The 26,089-nt window shown below is 41.5% G+C and overlaps 1 protein-coding gene across 8 annotated transcripts in view; it reads right to left on the bottom strand.

The window, feature by feature from the left end:
* Positions 1-26,089, bottom strand: part of rfx3 (regulatory factor X, 3 (influences HLA class II expression)) — a 122,298-nt gene that overhangs the window by 71,606 nt on the left and 24,603 nt on the right. For 4 of the 8 annotated variants that reach the window (XM_052525806.1, XM_052525809.1, XM_052525807.1 and 1 more), the window contains exon 1: positions 13,190-16,506. The gene's annotated coding sequence lies outside the window, so the exon portion shown is untranslated. Of the gene's footprint in view, positions 1-6,488; positions 8,392-8,854; positions 9,045-13,189; positions 16,629-16,732; positions 16,919-17,752; positions 17,923-23,726; positions 23,848-24,030; positions 24,173-24,667; positions 24,779-25,225; positions 25,388-26,089 lie in introns of those variants that run through there. The other 4 variants (XR_008143258.1, XR_008143261.1, XR_008143260.1 and 1 more) reach the window with 3 other exon arrangements.

Here is a 26,089-nt window from a genome sequence, read left to right as displayed (position 1 = left end):
CTTCTATCTCAAAGCCATCAGACTGTTAAACAGCCACCACTAACATTGAGTGGCTGCTGCCAACACACTGACACGGACACTGACTCAACTCCAGCCACTTTAATAATGGGAATTGATGGGAAATGATGTAAAATATATCACTAGCTACTTTAAACAAAGCTACCTTATATAATGTTACATACCCTACATTATTCATCTCATATGCATACGTATATACTGTACTCTATATCATCGACTGCATCCTTATGTAATACATGTATCACTAGCCACTTTAACTATGCCACTTTGTTTACATACTCATCTCATATGTATATACTGTACTCGATACCATCTACTGTATCTTGCCTATGCTGCTCTGTACCATCACTCATTCATATATCTTTATGTACATATTCTTTATCCCCTTACACTGTGTATAAAACAGTCGTTTTGGAATTGTTAGTTAGATTACTTGTTGGTTATTACTGCATTGTCGGAACTAGAAGCACAAGCATTTCGCTACACTCGCATTAACATCTGCTAACCATGTGTATGTGACAAATAACATTTGATTTGATTTGAGCTGAAGGCTAAAGTCAAATTTCGACTTGGTTTCCTCTATCGTAATCGCTCCTCTTTCACCCCAGCTGCCAAACTAACCCTGATTCAGATGACCATCTTACCCATGCTCGATTACGGAGACGTAATTTATAGATCATTATGGGTGCTCTCAAGCGGCTAGATGATCTTTACCATTTCGGTCATCAGATATGCCACCAATGCTCCTTATAGGACACATCACTGCACTCTATACTCCCCTGTAAACTGGTCATCTCGGTATACCCGTCGCAAGACCCACTGGTTGACGCTCATTTATAAAACCGTCTTAGGCCTCACTCCCCCTTATCTGAGATATCTACTGCAGCCCTCATCCTCCACCCGTTCTGCCAGTCACATTCTGTTAAAGGTCCCCAAAGCACACACATCCCTGGATTGCTCCTCTTTTCAGTTCGCTGCAGCTAGTGACGGGAACGAGCTGCAACAAACACTCAAACTGGAGAGTTTAATCGCAATTTCTTCATTTAAAGACTCAATCATGGACACTCTTACTGATAGCTGTGGCTGCTTTGTATGATGTATTGTTGTCTCTACCTTCTTGCCCTTTGTACTGTTGTCTGTGCCCTATAATGTTTGTACCATGTTTTGTGGTGCTACCATATTGTTTTGCTACCGTGTTGTTGTCATGTTCTGTTGTTACCATGCTGTGTGGTCATGTGTTGCTGCCTTGCTATGTTGTTGTCTTAGGTCTTTCTTTATGTAGTGTTGTATCTCTTGTCGTGATGTGTGTTGTGTCCTATATTTACATGTCATTTATTTTAAATGTTTAATCCCAGGCCCCGTCCCCACAGGAGGCCTTTTGGTAGGCCGTCATTGTAAATAAAAATTTGTCCTTAACTGACTTGCCTAGTTAAAACACTTTTTTAAAAGCCCAATGAAAACTCGCCTTTGTGTAATGATGTAACTCCCACCGCTCGTGGGACATTTATTTTGAAGGCACGTATAAATAACAACTGCACGAGGACAGACAGTGACTGACAGGCTGACACCCACACATCACAGTTAAAAATACTAGCTAGCTAGAAATTGCGCGAAAATATGTTGTTTTTTTAAGATTTCAAGAAAAGGAAATTAGACAATGAATGTAGGGTGTTCCAGCAAGAGTGGACATCGACATATTTCTTTATTGAGGTATCAGGGAAAGCAGTGTGCTTAGTGTGCAAAGAGAGCATCACTGTCTTGAAAGACTACAACTTGTCCTCGAAACTTCCAGACGAAGCATGCAGAGAAATATAGGAATATGTCTTCTGAGCAGAGGGCAAGTGCATCGATAGAGTTGCACAAAACCGCATTCAGCAAGCGACGGAATTGCGAGAGCTAGCTATGTACTGTCCCACAAAATTGCTAAACATAGCAAGCCATTTCATTGAAGAATGTCTATTTGCCTGGACAAGAAAGAGCTGTTTGTTCGTCTTAACAGGGAAATATTTTCAGTGACACAGCATGTCGAGGACATCGCAGAGAATATGGAACAACAGTCGAAAGGCAAGGTAAAGGATTGCACCTATTTCTCCTTGGCCCTGGATGAGAGCAGTGATGCATGTGACACGGCACAGTTGTTGATATTCTTATGAGGCATAATCCCAGACTTTGACATTACAGAGGAGCTTGCTTCAGTGCAGTCAATGAAGAGCACAGCCACAGGGAAATGTTTATTGGAGGAGGTTAATAAGTGTGTGGCAAAGCTGGGACTGACTTTTTAAAAAGGTATCCAGTGTGACCACTGATGGGTGCCCAAACTTGACAGGAAAAAACGTTGGCAATTTTAAAAGGATACCAGATCAGGTAGCTGAGCTGAACCCAGAACAGAAAATTATTTTCCTGCATTGCATTTATTCATCAGGAGCTGCTCAGTAAATGTGTTCTGAAAATGAGCCATGTTGTGGACACAGTCACTAAAGTGGTAAACTTCATAAGAGCAACATCTTTTACCACAGGCAGTTTGTATCACTGTTGGAAGAGACAGTCAGGTCATGCAGATCTCCCCTACCTCACAAACGTGAGATGGCTGAGTTTGGGGAAGGTGCTTAAAAGGGTGTGGGACCTATGAGGTTTCTGTGTTTTACACTATAGCCATTACCATATATATCATTGAATATTATCTGCTGTTGGCTTGTATGGATGTATGTATGTGTTATGCAACATAGCTGACTTGAAACATTGTTAAAAGTTTCTCATGATGGAAAAGTAGCATGAAGACAGGAACTGTTCAATGAGTTGGGAGGGGGGCACATTCAGAGCGGGGTGTTGCGAGAACAAGCAGTATTTTCTTAGATAACAGGAGCCAGGTGCGAGATAACGGTATGAGTGCATGGATGTTCTTCACAGCAACACTTACATCTATCAACAGAAGCGCCAAGAGACGGGGACCCGCCTGAGCGCCTGCAATAGGCTGAGCAAGTTTAAACCACGCCCAGTCTCTACTGTGATAGGCCAACAGACGGGTTGGAACTGTCTATCACAGTATAAATAATACTGTTTACATACATCTTGTCAGTTCTCTGTTTTGCCCCGCGAGGTGGGACAGAGAGCCCGTATATACGAAAATTGCATTTACCACTTATTGCTTAGCTAATAAAAAATACATAGTATACAATCGGTGACTCAATGTCATATTTATCCTGATACCAGATTCGAATTGACGCAACTCTAACAGACCTGAAGTCAGAGATTGCTGAGTTTTTGCAAATGAAAGGAAAATATGTGGATTTCCCTCAACTGCAAGACAAAGAATGGTTGGTTGGCTGACTTTGCCTTCACCATGTACATCATGGCCCTCATGAATGAACTGAATTCCAAACTACAAGGGAAGGGCCTTTTTGCACATCAGATGCACAGCCTTGTCAAAGCCTTCAAGGAAAAATTACTCCTCCTGACCCGCCAAGTAGAAGCCAACAATCTCACACACCTTCCGACACCACTAGAGACGTATATATCGCTGCTGCGCGCTTTGAACTAGAGATGCATGATATATCGGTGAGCATATCGGAATCGGACGATATTAGCTAAAAATACCAACATCAGCAGCAGCCTGATGATTAGTTTAACGCCAATGTGCAAAACCGATGTCAAAGCTGACGTGCATACCTATAACATAAGTAGATGACATGCATACCTATAACATAAGTAGATGACGTGCATACCTATAACATAAGTAGATGACATGCATACCTATAACATAAGTAGATGACGTGCATACCTATAACATAAGTAGATGACATGCATACCTATAACATAAGTAGATGACGATGCATACCTATAACATAAGTAGATGACGTGCATACCTATAACATAAGTAGATGACGTGCATACCTATAACATAAGTAGATGACATGCATACCTATAACATAAGTAGATGACGTGCATAGATTACGTAATGACTCCACGAAAAATACAGCGCTACACAGAACAAAAGCAGAAAAATACTAAGCGAACACTTCCAACAACTAAACAAGCTCAAGTCGTGCAGTCATTTGAAAGAGTAAGAACATTTCAGCAAAATCCATTAACGGCAAGATAATGGCATTCATTGCCCTTGACAGTCAACCGTCCTCTGATGTTGGCTTTCACCGACTGGTCAAGCCGCAGTACACATTTTTCAGATGTTGCCCTACCGGAGTTCCACAGTGTTGTTGAAACGTACATCAATGAGCTACATGCTATTGGCGTCACTGCTATTAGCTTCACGACTGACATTTGGACCAGCGATGTCAGCCCCATGAGCAAGCAGAGTCTGACAGCAAAGTGGGTCGACGAGGATTTCGTACTGAGGAAAGCCATATTGCATGCTCAAGAATGAGCTGGTTCTCATACTGCCATTTCAATGGCATTTGAGAACATGTTTGAAACCTGGAAACATGAACACACTCCTAGAGCCATTCGAACAACTGACTCGAGAAACAAGCTCATCAACTGCATCTGCAGCAGATGTGATACCCCGTGTGATACCCCCTGTCATGGATTGAAATGCCTGCTCAACAAAATTGCCGACACAGACCGTGGTGTTAAAACTTAAAGGTCCTCAAAGCAGTGAACAAGCGATTCGGTGGCATTCTCGCTGAGCCTCTTTACTGTGTCGCCACCATGCTCGATGCTAGGTACAAGGACCACTACTTCTTTAACAGGCATTCTCTCTGAGCCTCTTTACTGTGTCGCCACCATGCTCGATGCTAGGTACAAGGACCACTACTTCTTTAACAGGCATTCTCTCTGAGCCTCTTTACTGTGTCGCCACCATGCTCGATGCTAGGTACAAGGACCACTACTTCTTTAACAGGCATTCTCTCTGAGCCTCTTTACTGTGTCGCCACCATGCTCGATGCTAGGTACAAGGACCACTACTTCTTTAACAGGCATTCTCTCTGAGCCTCTTTACTGTGTCGCCACCATGCTCGATGCTAGGTACAAGGACCACTACTTCTTTAACAGGCATTCTCTCTGAGCCTCTTTACTGTGTCGCCACCATGCTCGATGCTAGGTACAAGGACCACTACTTCTTTAACAGGCATTCTCTCTGAGCCTCTTTACTGTGTCGCCACCATGCTCGATGCTAGGTACTAGGACCACTACGTCGATGCAGACAAGAAACAGGGTTTACGTGAGATGTTCCATACACAGCTGGACAAGATGGAAACGGACACAGTGACAGTGCGCACCGAGGAAGAGAGGTCACGGACAGACAGAGCTGAAACTTCACATGTATGATGAAATCCTGGTTGAGAATATAACAACTGAACAAATGAACAACGAAACAGCACAGCAAGTAAGGTGAAAGAAATAGGTTTTGATTATGTTTTACTGGTAATGGGGACATACTTTATTTAACCAGGTAGGCTAGTTTACAACTGCGACCTGGCCAAGTTAAAGCAAAGCAGTGTGACACAAACAACACAGAGTTACACAGAATAAACAAACATACAGTTAATAACACAATAGAGAAAAAGTCTATATACAGTGTGTGTAAATTAGGTAAGATAAGGGAGGTAGGCAATAAATATACCATAGTGGCGAAATAATTACAATTTAGCAATTAAACACTGGAGTGATAGATGTGCAAAAGGTGAAAGTGCAAGTAGAGATACTGGGGTGCAAAGGAGCAAAAAAATAACAGCATGGGGATGAGGAAGTTGGATGGGCTATTTACAGATGGGCTATGTACAGGTGCATTGATCTGTGAGCTGCTCTGACAGCTGGTGCTTAAAGCTAGTGAGGGAGATATGGGTCTACAGCTTCAGTGATTTTTGCAATTCGTTCCAGTCATTGGCAGCAGAGAACTGGAAGGAAAGGCGGCTGAACGAGGAATTGTCTTTGGGGGTGACTAGGGAAATATACCTGCTAGAGCACATGCTACGGGTGGGTGCTGCTATGGTGACCAATGAGCTGAGATAAGGTGGGGCTTTACGTAGCAAAGACTTATAGATGACCTGGAGCCAGTGGGTTTGGCATGGAATATGAAGCGAGGGCCAGCCAACGAGAGCATACAGGTCGCAGTGGTGGGTAGTATAAGGGGCTTTGGTGACAAAATGGATGGCACTGTGATAGACTGCATACAATTTGCTGAGTAGAATCTTTCCAAAGATTAGGAGTCATTTTCAGAAGATGTTTGGGTCAACCTATGTATGTGAACAGACATTTTCAGTGACGAAATATATAGAGTCAAGGCACAGATCATCTCTTACCGATTCTCACCTCTCAGCAATCCTTTCACTGCTCTAGTCAATGCCCATCAGAGACTTCACTCCTCACGCTGATTGAGTAGTTTAAACGTAAATGTTGAGCTCTCTCTGTGTTTTTGTGCATAACCATTAACAAGAGTTCTGTCCGTGGTGCTGAATACACAGTGTACTTTCGCTCTGTGTAGTTCATTGCATGTTAAATAATGAAAATACCTATCAAAAGGAGAACATTGTGGTTTATTTCTGTGCATGTTAAAACATTTGAATAAGTAGCATATCTGGACGTGATTTACAGTAGATATATGTCAGCACAGTCATACACATGTATAATCCTGTAATATGATTCTGGCCCACGATGGCAAACATATATTCTAATGTGGCCCTCCATGGAAAATAATTGCCCAGGCTAGACCCTTGAGACATTAACTTAATCTACATAACACAAGATTGTACATGGTCATGTGTAGTGGCCTTTCAGTGGAGACCTTCCTGCTTTTGCACATGGGTGAGTGTCCAGCTGTAGACTGGTGGTGAATTGGAGATGCTTAATGCGAGTCTGAAAGGAGAGTTTACAGTCTAACCAGACACCTAGGTATTTGTAGTTGTCCACATATTCTAAGTCAGAACCGTACAGTAGTGATACTAGATGAGCGGGCAGGTGTGGGCAGCGATCGGTTTCCCCACCAAGAGACTAGCCTCATCTACATAGCTCATGTACAAAGCAGTACAAGTTTACTGAGTGACTGATTCAAAACAGTAATATAAAAATATAAAACCCAAGAAGCAATGTGTTGGTTGGTACATGTTTCATGAGCTGAAATAAAAGATCCCAGAAATGTTCCATACGCACAAAAAGTTTATTTCTCTCAAATGTGGTTTACATCCCTGTTAGTGAGCATTCCCTCCTTTGCCAAGCTAATCCATCCACCTGACAGGTGTGCCATATCAAGAAGCTGATTAAACAGCATAATCATTACACAGGTGCACCTTGTGCTGGGGACAATAAAAGGCCACTAAAATGTGCAGTTGTCACAACAATGCAACAGATGTCTTAAGTTGAGGGTGCGGGCAATTGTCATGCTGACTGCAGGAATGTCCACCAGAGCTGTTGCCAGAGAATTTAATGTTAATTTCTCTACCATAAGCTGCTTCCAACACCATTTTAGAGAATTTAGCAGTACGTCCAACCAGTCTCCCAACCGCAGACCACATGCAACCACGCCAGCACAGGACCGCCACATCCGGCTTCTTCACCTGCGGGATCGTCTGAGACCAGCCAGCCTAAGAACTAATGAAACTGAGGAGTATCTCTGTCTGTAATAAAGCCCTTTTGTGGGGAAAAAACGAATTGATTGGCAAGGCCTGGCTCCCCAGTGGGTGGCCAATGGCCCTCCCAGGCCCACACATGTCTGAACCCTTGCACAGTCATGTGAAATCCATAGATTAGTGCCTATTGAATTTATTTCAATTGACTGATTTCCTTATGTGAACTGTACCTCATACTGTACAAATATGTAAATGCATATGTAAATGCAAATATGTAAGTACAAATAACCATACAAATACATTTGCAGACCTTTTAGATATGTATTTACTACCACATGAAGAAAATGGTGCAACGTAAAAACAGGTGAAATGTGATGAAAAGGGGAAATAAGACTTTTTAAAACAAAGTAAAACACCAGTAACACATGAATGAGGAAATAAGTATAAAAAAACATGCAAAAAATAAAAAATAAAAAAAGTAAATTATCCACCACCCTAATGTATGAATAATATATATTTTTTAAAGCACAATCGTTTTTGGAGTGAGACAAACAAGAGACGTTGATCAGCAGGAATAGACACCATCCCTGGTACGACGATGTCGTAGACAGCCTTTGCTGGACACTGCTGCGGTTTGTGGAACTCCTGCTGCAGGCATCCACGCGCTGCATAATGTCAGTGTCCAAAGGATCCCAGGCGGTCTTCCTCTTCCGGCCATTGGAGCTGGGCCGGGGAGATGGGATGGAGTTGCAGGGCAGAGAGCACGGGTCTTTGCTAGCCGGGGAGATGATGAATCAAGGGGCGATAAACCACCTGTAGATGGGGCCCCTCAGGGCTCAGCTCCATCTCCGGACTGTCCAAAACACCACAAAAGCAGATGGTGAATACAATGCAAGCAATCTTAAATCATCTCCATGGACTCCTTTGAGTTGAAATGTTTACCCAAAATAAATTATTTCATAAACATCTCAATCTAATTAACACACACACACACACCACTCTGTAGGTTTTCTGGTGTTTGAACTAGCCCTGTCAGTCAGTATGAGAACACAGCCACTGAACATTTTCCACACTCACAATTTTGCCCATTCAGAAAAGAGCTGATTTCACATGTTCTAACAAGGTCCGCTAAACATAAGATCACAAACACACACACTGACTGCACAAAAGGACTCGGCTGCGTGACGAGTACACACCGTATCTGGCATATTGGTGTCTGTCTGATGATGCTTCACGTGAACACGAAGCCAATCTAGTGGGCTGACAATTGGTGGGACAGACACCAGCAGCAGACACCCACTACTCATCTCCTTCACCTTTTTCAGATTGCGAACATACCGGTCCCGAATCTTTCTCCATGTTTCTTTGATATCAGTACCGGTGTTCAAATTCCGTGATATCTCCCTCCAGCTGTTGTCTTTTGCTTGCTTGTCCGAATACAACCGCAACAAAGGGTTGTAAACGTTCTCGTATTGTCTCACCAGCTCACACAGACGCTCCTCCAAACTAAACATAGAAATAATTGCGCTTAGCAAATCTCTAAAATAAAAGGCACAAAAAAAGAAGGTTGCAAATAGTAGAACGAAGAAGCAGAACATCGATCTATTCTGTGTTTATACCAGAAGGGATACTGGAAAGTATGTGATTGACACACAGGGGTGCGACTTCCATTGCAAAACTCACTCAATACTGCCCCTCAGTCTTTGCAAGGAATAATAAGTCGGGTCTCGATTTCCAGTTAGGAAAAAAATGGGTTAAATGACGGAGCTGCCCTTTTGTGACAAAAGAACGACATTGCAACACTGCGCTCCGTCGGCCATTTGTGTATTATATGTAGATCCCTCAATGTTACCTACCCATGAGTCCCCTTTCTCTCTATTTAGTCTAATCAGCATCCCCACCCACTGAGCACCGACCAACACAGGACATCCATGGATGTTGAAAAGTAGTTGAAATTTGGTCAGCCTGCCGTGGCCTTGATTTCCCTCTCCACGGACGTTTTTGGTCCGGTCTGGACCATGATTGGTTCTGATTTGGTCTGGTCACCAATCATAGACATCTATGTTTCACAAGTTTAACAGCACAGTACAGAAAAGTAGAGTATAGTTCAGTACAGCAGAGTTTAGTACAGTAGACCACACTAAAGAAGAGTACAGTATAATGTACTGAACTATACTCTACTCTGTGATGTGCTGTAGTACTCTACTGTGCTCTATTGTACTGTGATATCCAAACTTGTGAAACAGACAGCTATGATGTTTCAGGTTTGGTCCAGGTCCAGACCAACCAAATGTGGTCTTGTTTCGGGTGGAGCTCATTAAAATAATAGTCAGTGTGTAGAATAACACCCATGAGGTATATGCAAAGGAGGATGTTGCATACTTTGTGTACGTATTCAGGTTACATCACCATGAAGAGAATGAAATGCATATCCATAATTATTCATTTCTGTGTAGTACAGATCAGGGACCCACAATGTAATTCTGTTACTGGGTGTAAATACACTTCACTTACTGTAGTTCAATAACCAAAAGAGATTTCTTCAAAATCAAATGGCTCCATTTTTTAAAGCTGGCTTTAAGGACCCACTAGAGTCAAACACACGTTAGTTTGTGATTTTAAAAATGAGCGAACTGGCATTTTACAGCCCTAATGCCAGGTTCGGCAATTTACCTGTCTAACATCAGCTCACTTGGCCCTCGACTGGCGCAGCAGTCTAAGGAACTGCAACACTTCAGATGCTGGTTCGAGCCCAGGATTTCAACCTCTCCATGGCCCAGTCTGTGATACCTACATATTTCAAGCAGTCTACCATAGTCCCTGTGCCCAAGAACGCCAAGGTAACCTGTCTAAAAGACTATCATCCTGCAGCACTCACATCTGTATCCATGAAATGCTTTGAAAGGCTGGTCATGGCTCACATCAACACCATCATCTCAGACACCTTGGACCCACTCCAATTCCCATACCGCTCCAACAGATACACAGATGATGCATTTTCTATTGCACTCCACACTGCCCTTTCCCACCTGGACAAAAGGAACACCTACGTGAGAATGCTGTTGATTGATTACAGCTTAGCATTCAATACCATAGTGAAGTCGAAGCTCATCCCTAAGCTAATGTTCCTGGGACTGAACACCTCCCTCTGCAACTGGATCCTGGACTTCCTGACGGACCGCCTGCAGGTAGGCAACAACACATCCATCATGCTGACCCACAGCATGGGGGCTCCTGAGGGCCCATGCCAAATGCCCTCAGATACTAAAAAAGTTATACAGCCGCACCATCGAGAGCATCTTGACTGGCTGCATCACCTCTTGCTTTGGCAACAGCTTGACATCCGACCGCAAGGTGCTACAGAGGGTAGTGTGTTTGGCCCAGTACATCACTGGGGCCATGCTCCCTGCCATCCAGGACCTATATACCAGGCAGTGTCAGAGGTAGCCGCAGAAAATGGTCAAAGACTCCAGCCACCTAAGCCACAGAGTGTTCTCTGCTACAGCACAGCAAGCTTTACCAATGCACCCAAGCCATAAGACTTCTAAACAATACTGCTAAAAAGCTAATCAAATGGCGACCTGGACTACCTGCATTGACTCTTTTTTGCACTAACTCTCTTGCACCGACTACGCACACACACTGGACAGTACACACGCTGAGCTGTACAGTACTTACATCCCAACACACACACACTACATATGCCCACACACACACACACACACAACATGCACACTGATGCCCCACACTCACAAACTTTCACACTCACCACATACGCTGCTGCTACTGTCTATTATCTATCCTGTTGTGTAGTCACTTTACCGCTACCTCAAATACGTCGTACACCTCCCCGCACAGCGACTCGGTACTGGTACTCTCTGTATATAGCCATGTTATTTTCTACTCCCTATATATAGCAATGTTGACTGCAACACTCCAAACATAGGCTATTGAGCAAACACTGGATTGTTTTCATTTTTACTGTGTCTATTACTCGTTACTGTAGCCTATGCTATTTAATAAACTACAGTTTCAATCCACAATGGACCAGGATATGAATATTCCATGCCGAACTGGAGTTGATCACAATGCAAATGTCAATAGCCTACATAACTTGAGACAAATGCCTGCAGTATTAAGCCATGGAACGTTTTGCGTTGATTGGCGAGTGAGTGGTCAAACCCTTGTCACACCTACAACTTGTTTATTCATCAAAACCCAGTCCTTTCGCACCATGACCAGCTATTGCACTCATAATTCCACCTGTGAAAATAGCTAAAATATGTCTGACACACCACAGGACCTATAGGTTTACCACCAGTGCTTAGAGTTACCATTGAGTTCGGGTCGTTAAATACAGCCTGTGTCATGTCATAACGGACACCCAATTATTTTTAGGAAAATATGGTCGCATAAAAAAATATGATTCTGTGTAAATTGTCAAAAGTAGTCATTCTGCATAGAGTCGTTTGATTTGTTAAACTTTGAAATGGTTTTTGATGGCATACATTTTAAAGTAAAAGATGGAAGTCTCGGCTTAATTCAGTTACCATGGTCATGGAATTGCCCTATGATAGCCAGATGACTGCTGCATTTATTATGTGCTGTCTTTAAGATGACAGTCTCTACTTCACTCTTCTGCCTGCTCAAAAGTACATCTCTCTCTGAGACACGCATGCAACTTTAGCTAAATGTCAACGTGACAGCTATTATTGCTTTTACTTTTTGTATCAGCTTCAAAAATGTTAGCTTGCTAATGCACTGTGCCACAGGCATTTCAAACTGGCCACCTAGCTAGCTGTAGCTAGATGGGATATAATTTATGAAACTAACTGGTTAAAAGGGTAAAGGTTTGTGATAAGAGACCTGAGATCAATACAAATTGAAGGTTTAGCTAAAGTAGCTAGCGTGGCTATCCGCTCTCGCTAACAGCGTTAGCTAGCTGACGAAGCCTTTGTGGCACCTGCTTCGCAAAGCTAACGTTAGCTACAAAGGAAACTAGCTGGCTAGCCAAGACAAAAGGGAGAAGCTACTGCTAACCTCAATTAGCAATTGCTGAATAAAAGGTGGTACCAGTTCGAATTTATTCAAAATGCCAAAGTTACATCTTGTATAATATTATTGAAAATGTTTCGTATCTTGACAGCCACCAACATCACACCAGGAAGTTAGCGGTCATTGAACGAGACACAAATCAGACACCTGCTCTGTAACGTTAGCTAACGTTAGTTGCGTTGCTAACTTAGCCAACACACGCTATCTACGGTGGCAATCGCGCTAGCTATCTAGCGTTAGCTGTCATTGGACAGCCGACGAACAGCACAGCAAACTCGGGTAGAATAGCTAACTAACAGAAACATCTATTTTTTTTGACGTACTGTTAACAGCCTGGTTCATTAAGTAGCCAGTTTACTTTCGCAGATAACGTTGTTAGAAGAAAGCAATGTGCTTAACGTTAACAAGTACTGGAAGGAAATAACATCTAACATCAGATCAGCTAACTATCGTTAACCATGTAGCTAATAAAGGAGGGCAGACATTAACTTGCTCATGACACAACTAGCAAGCTAGACATTTAATACATAAAGTAAAATGCTTTGGCGAAGAATCGAGAAAACAGATGCTGTTAGAAATAGTAAGTATATTCAAACCTGGGCTGAGGACTGGTTGATGAGGATGAAGTGAGGATGGTGGAGGTGGCAATGATGGAACGAAAGGTTGTTGTTGTTGGTGGGTTACAGTCGCCAGGACTACGGTGACTATGGCGCTGCCTCACTGGGCAACAGTTGCTATAAAACTCACCCGGCGCAACCGAACAGAATATTCTGTAGGAGGAGCTGCGATGAGGGAGCGTTGGAGGGATGCATATGAAGGTTTATTTGATAAATGGATGTATGTGCTCCTGATAAGAAGAAAACAATTATTATAAAAGAAAAACTGCTTGGTATTATAAGCGGTATTAAAATGAATTAACATCAATATAACGTTAGTGAATCTTTCATCTTTCATTTACTCAGAACATCATCACATTAGGGTGGATTGATCACAATATTCTTGGTTCAATAAGTCTTCAAATGTATGAAAAATGGCAATAGAAATATCACAGAATGTTTCATTATGCGCACAATACAACATGGCAAACAACATTAATAATCCCGTTAGTCCATTGAACCAGGTTATTTCCCAAAACGGGACTACCATGCACCAATAGGTGATAAAGAGTGGTTGAGATAACAAAGAAAGAAGGCAACCACCCATCCATCCCTTTCTCTCTCTCTCTCTCTCTCTATCTCTCACAGACAACACAAACCATATAAACACAGAGATATTAGTGAATATGTCATTTTTAAGCCCATTTAAACTTGAAGCTACAGCCAGATCATGTAAAATCTTGTGTTTTAGTGAAAGGCTATACATAATTTCATTAGCCTAACAGTTCACAGATACGGATAGTGAACCTATTAGACATTACTATAAGGGACTTTTTGGAGTTTATTTCTAAATATGGTCCATCGATGCCATTCGAATGTTTCAGTTTAACCTTTAAAATGTACAAATAATTGCTTTATTCCATCCAATCAATAATGGCCATTTTCAGAGCCAGCTAGGAAAAAAGTAAACTAAGGTTACTTCTGTAATACACATTACTTTGTCATTAATTACATGTAATTTACACTCTAGATATTTTCTATTGTTTAGGTCCAAATTAACAGTCAGTGTTTCATAATCATCTACCTACGCCACTAAATATAATAAATTACAAGCTTTTTTACCCTTCTTACACAATGATGTACAATAGTACAGACATGCCTTCGCACAGCCACCTCAATTTTCTCTAGGCTCAGTCATTAAAACATTTAATTAATCTGACAAGCAGAAAAACACACACAATTCAGGTTAGATTCCTCTAATATATTTTGCACAAAAGAACTTTGATTTATCCAAGAACATTAATTACACTGAACAAAAATATAAACGCAACATGCAACCATTTCAACCATTTCATTTTTTTACTGAGTTACAGTTCATATAAGGAAATCAGTCAATTTGAAATAAATAAATTAGGCCCTAATCTACAGTATGGATTTCACATGACTGAGAATATAGATATGCATCTGTTGGTCACAGATACCTTTAAACAAAAAAAAAGGTAGAGCATGGATCCTAAAACCATTCAGTATCTGGTGTGACCACCATTTGCCTCGCATAGAGTTGATCAGGCTGTTTATTGTGACCTGTGGAAGGTTGTCCCACTCCTCTTCAATGGCTGTGTGAAGTTGCTGGATATTCCCGGGAACTGGAACACACTGTCGTACACGTTGATTCAGAGCACCCCAACCATGCTCCTTGGGTGATACGGTATGTCTGGTGAGTATGCAGGCCACAGAAGAACTGGGACATTTTCAGCTTACAGGAATTGTGTCCAGATGCTTGCGACCCTTGCCACCTGCCGGGTAGAGTTGAAACTGGGATTCATCCGTGAAGAGCACACTTCTACAGCATGCCAGTGGCCATTGAAGGTGAGCATTTGTCCACTGGTGAGGACGACGAGCACACAGATGGGCTTCCCTGAGACGCTTTCTGACAGTTTGTGCAGGAATTCTTTGGTTGTGCAAACCCAGTTTCATCAGCTCTCCGGGTGGCTGGTCTCAGATGATCCCGCAGGTGAAGAAGCCGGATGTGGAGGTCCTGGGTCGGAGTGGTTTGCGGTTGTGAGGCCGGTTGGACGTAGTGCCAAATTTTCTAAAACCAGTGTTTCCCAAAGTCGGTCCTGGGGCCCCCCCTGGGTGCACTTTTTTTAATGCCCCTAACACTAGACAGCTGATTCAAATAATCAAAGCTTGATGATGAGTTGGTTATTTGAATGAGCTGTGTAGTGCTAGGGCAATAACCAACACGTGCACCCAGGGGGGCACCAAGGACCGAGTTTGGGAAACCCTGCTCTAAAACGATGCTTATGGTAGACAATTGAAAACCTGTGTAATGATCATGCTGTTTAATCAGCTTCTTGAAATGCCACACCAGTCAGGTGGATTGATTATCTTGGTAAAGGACAGGGATGTAAACAAATTTGTGCACAACATTTATTTGAGAGAAATAAGCTTTTTGTGCGTATGGAAAATTTCTCTGATCTTTTATTTCAGCTCATGAAACATGGGACCAACAGTTTACATGATGTATTTATATTTTTGTTCAGTATAATTCCTATGCTACTGACACGTTTTAAAAACAAAAGAACATGCCTTTCATGTGCTTTTTATGGTATCTACAGTAATTGCATAATAGGAGGGACAATATTTCGATACAACTGTAGTACAAATGCATTCAACTAATGTAAACAATAAAAATAATCCTCCAAAGCTCAAGACCATAGGCACCCACAGAAGTGTCATTTTTGTCAGTACAACACAATCTTTAGGAGGCATATTTCATTGTGGGCTTAGACTTCCGATGATACCGCAGGAGGTTGGTGGCACCTTAATTGTGGAGAACGGGCTTGTGTTAATGACTGGATCGGAATTGGCGGGATGGCAACAAATACATCAAACACATGGTTCCCAGGTGTTTGATGCCATTCCATTTGCTCCCTTCCCGGCCATTATTATGAGCTGTTCACCCCTCAGCAGCCTCTTGTGGATGATACTCACTTGAATGAAGACAGCATCTTGCAGACTTCAAAAGTAAGGATCTCAGAATAGTTTTTATGATACATATGGCCATATGACTTGCCATTATGAAAACAATGTCGATTGAATAATATCAGTTAATATGTGATATGTATATGTTCATTTTGACAATTTAATTAATTAAAACTACTGTATGTCTCCTCTTGTCTACAGTTCTCACCCAATAGGGGCATCACACTCGGGTCAATGTCTGTGCGCATGGAGCTGAAGAACAATAGGGTTGTTGTAGGAGTATTATAGAAAGCATCTGCCTTAAGAAGTAAATAGATTTGCTGACGTCAACCCTCAGTGTAGATACAGGAGAGCTGGCTAGAGCAACGGTCCATCCCGCTGACATGTAGATAAGCGTCCTCTGACATCACTGGCGCCGGCAGATCCTGTGACGCACCTTGCAGGTCGTATACTGTGGATGCAGCACACACACAAGGGGTCATTGTTATACGATAGATGCAAATGAATGCACGTTGATCCGTACTGTACTGTAATTGTACTTTGTCTCTTCATTACCTGTGAGCCCAGACGACAGAGCTCTTTGGGAGATGTCTAGTCCATTCTGAGTGGTAAATGTTGGAGCAAAGCTGTCATCAAACACTGGGGTTTGCATCAGGTGACAGGAGTTGGTCTGCTTGGTGGATCTGTGTGTATCATTGTTGTATGACGGAGAGTACACCATTTGGATCTGACCACTAAAACCTGAGGAGGACAATAACAGGTACATCTAGTTATTTACATTTTACGAATAGATGAAGGGGGAGACTGAAGAATCTGTTTTCCTTCTCTGGTGTTTCCCACTTTTCATCTTCATTCATTGTTACTTCTTCCCACAAGCACATTGGCTTCATATCTTGATATTCATATGCACAAATAAATATGGTATAGATGAAAGGTAGAATACTCAATTGTAGTTCTATGAACCCTTACAACCACCATGGCACCTTATGGAAGCACTATTACTCATCTGATACTACAGAACTGTACTTTTGAGTAGTTTGAAGCATTGTTCTTATGAAAACAATAGCATGAACACCTTGTCAACATCAAGCACTGCTGGCAAGTCCAGTGGGGAAAATGTGCAGTCTATTTTAAGCTATGATCTAGAGAGTAAAGCTGCTTCTTCTTTCCGAAATAGAAAAACATCAGCCACCTGCTGCACAACAAACTGCATTAAGCCATGATCATCCTATATCTGAGAGTATCTGTCGAAACAGAATGTCAAACCACCCACACAATTATTTAATAGACTTTCACACAATAAAACTAACAGTAACTCTCATTTCAGAGCAGGAATTTCCCTGTGGAATTGTACCATTGTTTTCTTTCCGCAGGCCCATTTCCACAGTCAATAAGCTACGCCCTCCTGTAGGTGCAGGTGTAATCCTATGCAGATCTCTGGGACGCATTATTGACCTGATCTGCTGTCCCTTTTGACATTCGAGGGAAGGATATCTTCAATTTATTACATTAGCACCGAGTAGGTGAATGCAGTGAACATATTTCATGTGCCTGTAGTTGGTAGATGTAATTTACCTGGGTGTTGGTCTGTTTTTACCACAGGAGTGTGACTGGGATGACTCAGAGCTGTGCTGGTCTTTAGGGATAAGCCAGTGGGATGGTGGTGGGTAAGAGGAGTGGAGGGACCAGGCAGTTGGTTTTGGTGTGACCCAGGGCTGAGGTGGTGGGGGGACCTATTGGCAAACCTGAAATGTTTCACAAACCGGTATATGAAATAATATCAGGTTGTTCAAGATACAAATGGACATATAGAATTTAATCTGCACACCTGCTGCAAAACAACATGATACTGTGACACTGTCCCTGCAGTAGGCTTATTTATTTATGCAACAACACACTCACTCATCGTCACAAATCTCCAAGCAATCTATTTACAGTGCCTCCTAAAAACACGATTGACATGGGGAAAAGAGAGTGGGATATCAGCTGATCATTGATGTTGATGATTCATGTTAATCTGCTAGTTAGCTAGCTCGATTTCTTTTACTGATTGTGATTTACCTCTGTGTCTTTCTGTATCTCTCTGCTGCACGTATCAGCCAACCAGACCGAATATTGACGATGATGTTGGCTAAATCAAGTGTTATCAAGTGTTAATCAAATGTTATGCTGCTGTGGCAGTACTGTTGATATTTTAACTAAGTAGCTAGATACACACACTCGATCGGCAATCGCATCTCTCAAGCCATGCATGTTTGAATCTCTGTACAGGACAGACTGGGAAAATGCGCAACCGGCCACACGCGAGCCCTGTACAACCAACGGAGTGGGGGGGGTCACTGGCGTACCACAAACCCCCGCAGCCCATGCAAGCCGGGGGGCCCACACTATATATATATATATATATATTTAGATTTCTTGAGGTTGGGGGCCCCCTTGAGGTCGGCCCAATAGAATTAGGAATCAGAATACTGGAGTGGACATGAACCTTCTTATTGGATAAATGTCAGCCATTTTGGTCATGGAGTTGGTCAACCATGTGAAGTGCAGTGATAAGATATTGTGTAAAATAATGAATTTGAATAATTTTTCTACACGGTTTGTTAGCAAGCTAGCCAAACCGTTTTAGAGGAATTATTCTATACATTTTCTCAAATTAACTGCCAATATGTCAACATTCCATTCAAACAATTCATAGCCATACACTGGCTGAAATCAGCTGACGATAGGATTTAGACAAGTTGTAAATGCAACAAGTACTGATATTATTTAATAGCACTCTCAGCTTTCCAATTGATATTTTTTGAGACATCTCAAAATTGCAACCTTCATTTAACTAGGTAAATCAGTTAAGAACAAATTCTTATTTACAATGACGGCCTACCCCAGCCAAACCCAGATGATGCTGGGCCCTATGGGACTCCCAATCACAGCAGGATCTGATTCAACCTGGATTTGAACCAGGGACTGTAGTGACACCTCCTGCACTGAGATGCAGTGCCTTAGACCACAGCACAACTCGTTTCTATGACCTGTAACGGAACTTTTCGTTTTTGTCTGGACGAAGTGCTCACGCCTTATGAAGATGGATTACTGGGCTGAACACGCTAACAATAAGTGGCTATTTGGACATAAATGATGGACTTTATGGAACAAATCAGTCAATTATTGTCGAACTGGGATTCCTGGGAGTGCCTTCTGATGAAGATCATCAAAGGTAAGTTAATATTTATAGTGTTATTTCTAACTTCTGTTGACTCCAAAATGGCGGATATTTCTCTGGCTGGATTTGGCTCTGAGCGCCGTTCTCAGATTATGCTTTTTCTGTAAAGTTTTTTGGAAATTTGACACAGCAGTTGCATTAAGGAGAAGTCTATCTTTAATTCTGTGAATAACAATTGTATCATTTATCAATGTTCATTATGAGTATTTCTGCAAAATCACCGGATGTTTTGGAATCAAAACATTACTGCACGTAACACGCCAATGTAAACTGCGATTTTTGGATATAAATATGCACATTATTACAAAATATACATGTATTGTGTAACATGATGTCCTATGAGTGTCATCTGATGAAGATCATCAAAGGTTAGTGATTCATTTTATTTATATTTCTGCTTTTTGTGACTCTTATCTTTGGCTGGAAAAATGTCTGTGTTTTTTTTTACTTGACGGTGATCTAACATAATCATATGTTGTGATTTCGCTGTAAAGCATTTTTGAAATCGGACACGATGGGTAGATTAACAAGAAGTTTATCTTTCATTTGCTGTATTGGACTTGTTAATTTGTTAAAGTTACATATTTCTAAATATTTTTGAATTTCGCCCGCTGCCCTAGAAAGGTTAACAAACCCTCAACTTTGTGAGCTAACTTGGAACAAATAAAATAGTAGTCAAATTTTACATGGTAAATTCATAAACACGAATAAGAATGATGTAGAAAAGGATGTTTTTGGAGAAAGTTTATATTGTGAAGTGACGTAATGCGCATGAGTGATATTTATCAAAATGAGTGATATTGTTAATGGGTATATTGGACACATTTTTGGGAGTTCAAAGACAACTGGTAATATTATAAACTTTAAAATATGTTGTTTCTAGTAGGCTACAGTATTAGAGGGGGTGAAAAGCAGAGTGAAAAGTATACAAATAAGCATAATAGGTTATGACACTTAAAGGGGTTTTGCAAAAGAGGTGTTCTGATTGGACAGAATTGGGCTGCCTGTGTAATGTGTAAACTAGTGCTGAGTGATTAACAGACATTTCAGTTATTTTCCGGCTTTTAAACAACTAATTGACTGACTTCGGTTCAATTATTTGAATTCCATTTTTTTCTTCCTGTGAGCTCAATAAGCACATTGCACAGTTTCTCTAGAGATGAATCACTTCAAGCCTGAACTGTGCGATGTCGTAGGGAGTTTTAGTATTCTACATAGTTTAGAGCAGAAAACATTTAACTACAATGACCATAATCCATTGCACGCCTACTGGTCCGGTTTGTGTGTTTCTTCTATGCCTGCTAGTTTAGATAAGTGTGGGGCAGACATGGAGATAGATAGAGAGAGAGAAGAATGCACAATCGAGAGAGAGATAGACCGCAGTTGCTTCATGAGTTATCTCTACTTGAAAATACATGATCTAAGTGATTGATAGTTGGAATTCCGAAGTTATTAAAGTATGCCTTATTTACTTTGAAGAACTACTAAAATAGTGATTTTGTCAGACAGCATAGCCAGCAGCTCTATAGAGATGAGATGATGACTTGGAATTAAATAATAAAGTCATCAAATAAAACAAATGTAATATACACAACAACTGAAATCTTCTTTAAAATATTTTATTAAAAGTAAAGTTATGCGAATCAATAACTCTCTATGGTTAATACGTTAAGATAAGCAGTAATGAACATTCACTACCATCGTGGGACTCTTATTAATTGTTTTAATCTGTGTTGTTACAGCATTCAAACCACATAATGCATGGTGCATTTGCTAAAAATAAATAATCGAAACTGGAATCGAAAACCATGATTATTCTTTAATAATCGAAGCAAAACCGAACCGACCTCAAAAAGCACTAATTGTTTGTGTAAATGTGGTGTTAGAGCAACAGTTTAAAGTAATACAGAAATGTTGTGGTTGGGATATATTGACCAAATTATCAGGAACATTTTGGATGTATTTCACTTCAAAATTCACCAGGAACAACCATTTCACAGTTGTTGTTTTTTTATGTCGGACCCCTCCCCAAATAAGCAACACAAAGTTACACCCTTGCCCCACAGACAGCTCTTTCAGTGAAAAGACACTGATATCTGACAAGTTTAAAAGAGGCCGCTAACTCATCACTGAGGGGTAGTAACATAGCACACCTCTCAGACTTTAAATAACCCATGTTAACTAAGCACAGATACGTGAGAGAAATCTTAATGACTTGTTTTAGTCTGTTTGCCCAGACTAAAATGCCTGGTTACTTAAATATGGCAACCTTCTTTTCTCATACCAAGCATCAGAAAGTAAGAAAGAGGATATTGTGAAGAACATCCTTAGAAGGAAAGCCAAACAATGAGTGCTTTTATGGTGTATCTGTCAACCTTTTTCATTTTTCTAGCTGGCTGGCACCAGGGTAATAATTAAAATAATTGAGGTGTTTACAATGCAATTGATTAAGGGGATAACAATGCACAGGCTGAATGAGGAAATAAAGAAATCACATAATGGCAGTGAATAAAATAGCAAATGGGATTTTACAATCGATTTAACATCTAGAAAAGTAATTACAGCAATCCTCTTCCCAGAGCCCCTGAATGGTATTTTTCCAATTTTATAATTCACTTATTGAATTCCTGAGCCACTCTAGATGGTGGCTATAGCATCCACTAATGCAGGCCCTAGAGACTGATGAGGCAAAGCAAGGCCTGCTTTCATTGGCTGATTGTGTACCCAGAATCCTGTGGTGAATGCTGCGGCCTACCGCTGCTACCAGGACAATCAATCAGTGTCATTGAGAAGCCATGAGCATCTGGCTGCCCAAAACTTCAGAAAACACTCCTTCTCACCGCCTTTGAAGTGCATGGATGAAGAAATGTTTTTTTTTTTTGTGGGCTGACCAGGCAACAGTGTTGCTGGCCATTCCCAACCTGTAAAACCTCTTCCCAACCGCTCTCTTCACAGCTGAGGTGCTGCGGGCCACAAAAAAGCCCATTGGGGTCTTTCAAAAGGGGAGAAAATGGTGCTTTATTTTAATCAGATTATTCTAACTATGAGCTTACTGCCATGAAGCCATGGCAACCGACGTTTAAGTACTTATTTGTTTCAGATCAGAAAAAAAAGAAGGAAAAGGGGATAGGCATTTAAATCAGTCATGGCTACAGTCACTCTGCCAACGGGAACTCAAAATGAATAGAAATACCAAGTCGCTTGCCCAACAGATGCAACTGGGCCTGCAGCAGGTTCTCTTCCCAGAAAGTAGATGTGAACATGTTTCAAAAACCAAACCACTTTACCAGGATGGATGAGAAATATAACCATCTATTCATCATTGTCTGACACATTGTCAGAGAGCCAGACATTATGCTACCAGCGATGCCATTAAAACACATATCTCGCCGTCAATGTCTTAGACACACCGAGAAAAGTATCTGCCAAAAGTCATCAATAGAGTGTCTTGAAGGGGCTGTGGCTTTCAACAGGACTAAGTAAGTACTTTCACAATATACAGGTATCATTTTTTCACCTGCAGAATTCCAAGAACGCTGATCATTGATTACCCAGTAGGAAGTGAGAGAGACTGAAAGACTGTTCTTAAGGTAATGACTTTCAGAACTTTCATGAGCCAGCACTTGTCATAACTACGAAACACATTCAATGTAAATGCCTCAACCGTTACACCAGATCTGGGAACATGACTGAATTCTCAAAGTCTCGAGGAAGGAACATTGAATGCAGTTATAGAAATCCTTGCTCGACTTCTAATCCTATATGTTTATTGTAAATAGATTACTGCATTTATGATGAGTAGCCTTAGTTACAGAGATACAAATATGTGACTAAATATGACTATGCATGATGAAATGTTTAAATAGCACCCACTTTTTTAGATCAAGACTAGGTCTCCTGCACATTTGAGCATTTAATACAGAATTACAGTATCGCGCGTACTGTGCACATATCACCACGGTGAAGTTTTCGAATTTAAATGTTCTCACCACCAATGTCTTAGAAAACGATTCCCACATCACTACCACAGCAACAAGTACTAAGTGACAGAAGTCAGGGAAGTTTAGCGTGGTCCAGATTGTGACAGCTGCTAATGTATTTTCATCATTTGAGCATATAGGTAAAACACCCTTGTATGAATACTCATTGTTTATCATAATGTTCACTTTGCAAATGTTCACTTTGCATATAAACTTACAACCGGCAATGACACACACACACACACACAACAAAATAAACTCATAGTCAAAGCTGAATAAACTTCTGTGGTGAACTCAAATAGATTAGAAGACTAACACTAGTTGTTCTGCTGTGTGGCTGCAGTACCTGTAACTGTCCTGCAGAGCCATGTGTGAGCTGTTTGAGGAGCGTTGGTCCTGTGGAACAGCTGGAGGGACAGGGATGGATAGAGATACACAGTGGCTTGACTGGCCACTGGACAGCAACTCTATAAAACACAGACAACAAAATAGAGATATAGATACACTGGACAAGGCTACACGCAACAAACCCATCACTGAGACTCTAATTAAGAAGAATATACGTGCATATCAAACCATGGATTTCACACCCGAATAGGTCTACCTAACTCTAAATAAAGGCATAGTCAGAGCATCTGGATGATGTGTACCTGTGTAGTGATCTATGGAGGGGCTAGGGGATTGGCCCAACCTTCTGTCAATCATGTCCAAAGGAGAGAGGCTGGGTTTCAGGGGTTGGATGGTTAGGCAATCCGTTAATGCCTCTTGGCTCATGTCAACGGACAACCTCAGCTTTAGACCAATCACAGAGATACAGAGATCAGTATAAATGCAAGTAGAGAATAAACTACCTTGCTAATGAAAAAAAACAGTGAATGTGGGAGCATTCGTAAAAACAATACTTTTTTATAGAAACAGCCCACCTCCTGCGGCAAATTGTATCTATGGTGACGTAACCTTAACTGTAAGATAGAATTAATGAGCATAATTATCCCCAACAGGGAGTTTAATATGGTCTGAGCATTACAGCGCAGCAAAGAAAATCAACTAGATTTACACATCAATATGTGGAGGCACTCTGCGTTAGTGTACTGTATAAGTGGATGTGTTTGCGATACAATAGAAGTGGAGGAAAGTAAGAGGCTGTGGAAGAGAGCGGGTGTCTCAAAAGACATTGAGACTGTGATACAGTCAAGGGGATCCTTTCACTGCAAAGTGTACATTGCTGAGGGGGATTGAGCAAATTTCCAAGTGTAAAGAGTAGAGTCCAGGCAGCTCCATACTGACCTTCTTCCTCAACTGCCTCTCTTTGGATGAATGGGATTTGACGTGCTTGCGCAGGGAGCTGGGGTCAGTGTAGCGCTTTACACAACCAGGGATCTGACACGCGTACGGCTTCTGCATAAACACGCACACGGCCACACACAACTGGGAATGTCACAAAACCAACAGCTTCCAGTTTCGACTTGCAGTGTGTGCATGTATGTCATTTGATTGGATTTATTTAGCCAGGATAGTCCACTCAGCCACTGTTTTCCAGGGAGTCCTGGGTTCCATATAGTCAATAAAAGCATACACATTACATAGACGCTGTCTAGATAAAAGTCTACACAGAAGCATTTGTGTACAGCTTTCTTGAAGGTGCAAATGCTAGCTAGCTGCCATGTGGGTAAGTCCAGCTCGAGAGAGGAAAACAAGGCAGCGACAGAGAAAAGAAGAAAAAACAGAGAATGAGAGAGCACAAGAGAGTGAACAAGGACGAACAATTAGAGTAAGAGATCAGTGTCTCAATTCTCAATGCGTGCGTTTCCTGTGTGTCTGTCTGAGATATCCCACTCAACTCACCGTGTCCAGGTGGGTGCGCTGATGCTTGGCTCGGTCGCTGGAGTTGCTGAAGGCTTTGTGGCAGCCGGGGTGCTGGCATTGATAAGGCTTCTCTCCAGTGTGGCTGCGCAGGTGAATCTTCAGGTTCTCCAGCCGAGAGAAAGCCTTCTGACAGCCCTCAAACTGCAACAACACACAAAGCGCACAGGGAGAAGAGGGATAGTGTACACTTAATATCCCTATCATTAACCTATACTGTACATCAGGGGTCCACAAAACAACATCCAAACATTCAGCATATGGAGAGCTTGAGACTATAAAGTTATATCTGCAAAACATAGGATTCTCTGAGATAATTGGTTTGAAAGGTGTCAGCAATTTTTATGTTGTTTTCTTTTGGACTTAACAACAACATGAGTAGTATATAGATTTGAGAACATTGCACAAAACAAGGGTATATCAATAACCCAATTTTAATGCAGATAGAAGCTCTCGATATGTAAACTACCACTGGTTAACACTATAAGAGGTGTGGTGGTCAATGTGTCCAGCAGGGGTCAGTATCTGTGTGTACACAGACTTCAGTCTGTAGAATCTGTCTTGTCTCAAGGGTTGTGTAGGATGTGTTGACAGATGAACTCATTGTAGAAACATGCAACCACCAACTGGTAGAGAGGTTAAGGTAAAGAGGGGTTTGTTCCTCGTCAAAAAGGCTTGCTCCCTGCCCAGGTACACTAGCTGTCACAACCTATGGGATTCAAGAGTAGTGGATGGAAGCTGATCCAAGTCAGCAGAACTAAACAGCTCTCCTTTGTGCAGTACTACCAGTGGCAGACAGGCCATCTGTCACTTCAGGCAAATGCCAGATGGCCTTCCACTTTCAGC

This window comes from Oncorhynchus keta, chromosome 9, assembly GCF_023373465.1.
Source record: "Oncorhynchus keta strain PuntledgeMale-10-30-2019 chromosome 9, Oket_V2, whole genome shotgun sequence".
In the NCBI taxonomy this organism is placed as follows: Eukaryota; Metazoa; Chordata; class Actinopteri; order Salmoniformes; family Salmonidae; genus Oncorhynchus; species Oncorhynchus keta.
The sequence above is the reverse complement of the archived record's forward strand: the minus strand, read 5'-3'. Positions and strand labels throughout refer to the sequence as shown.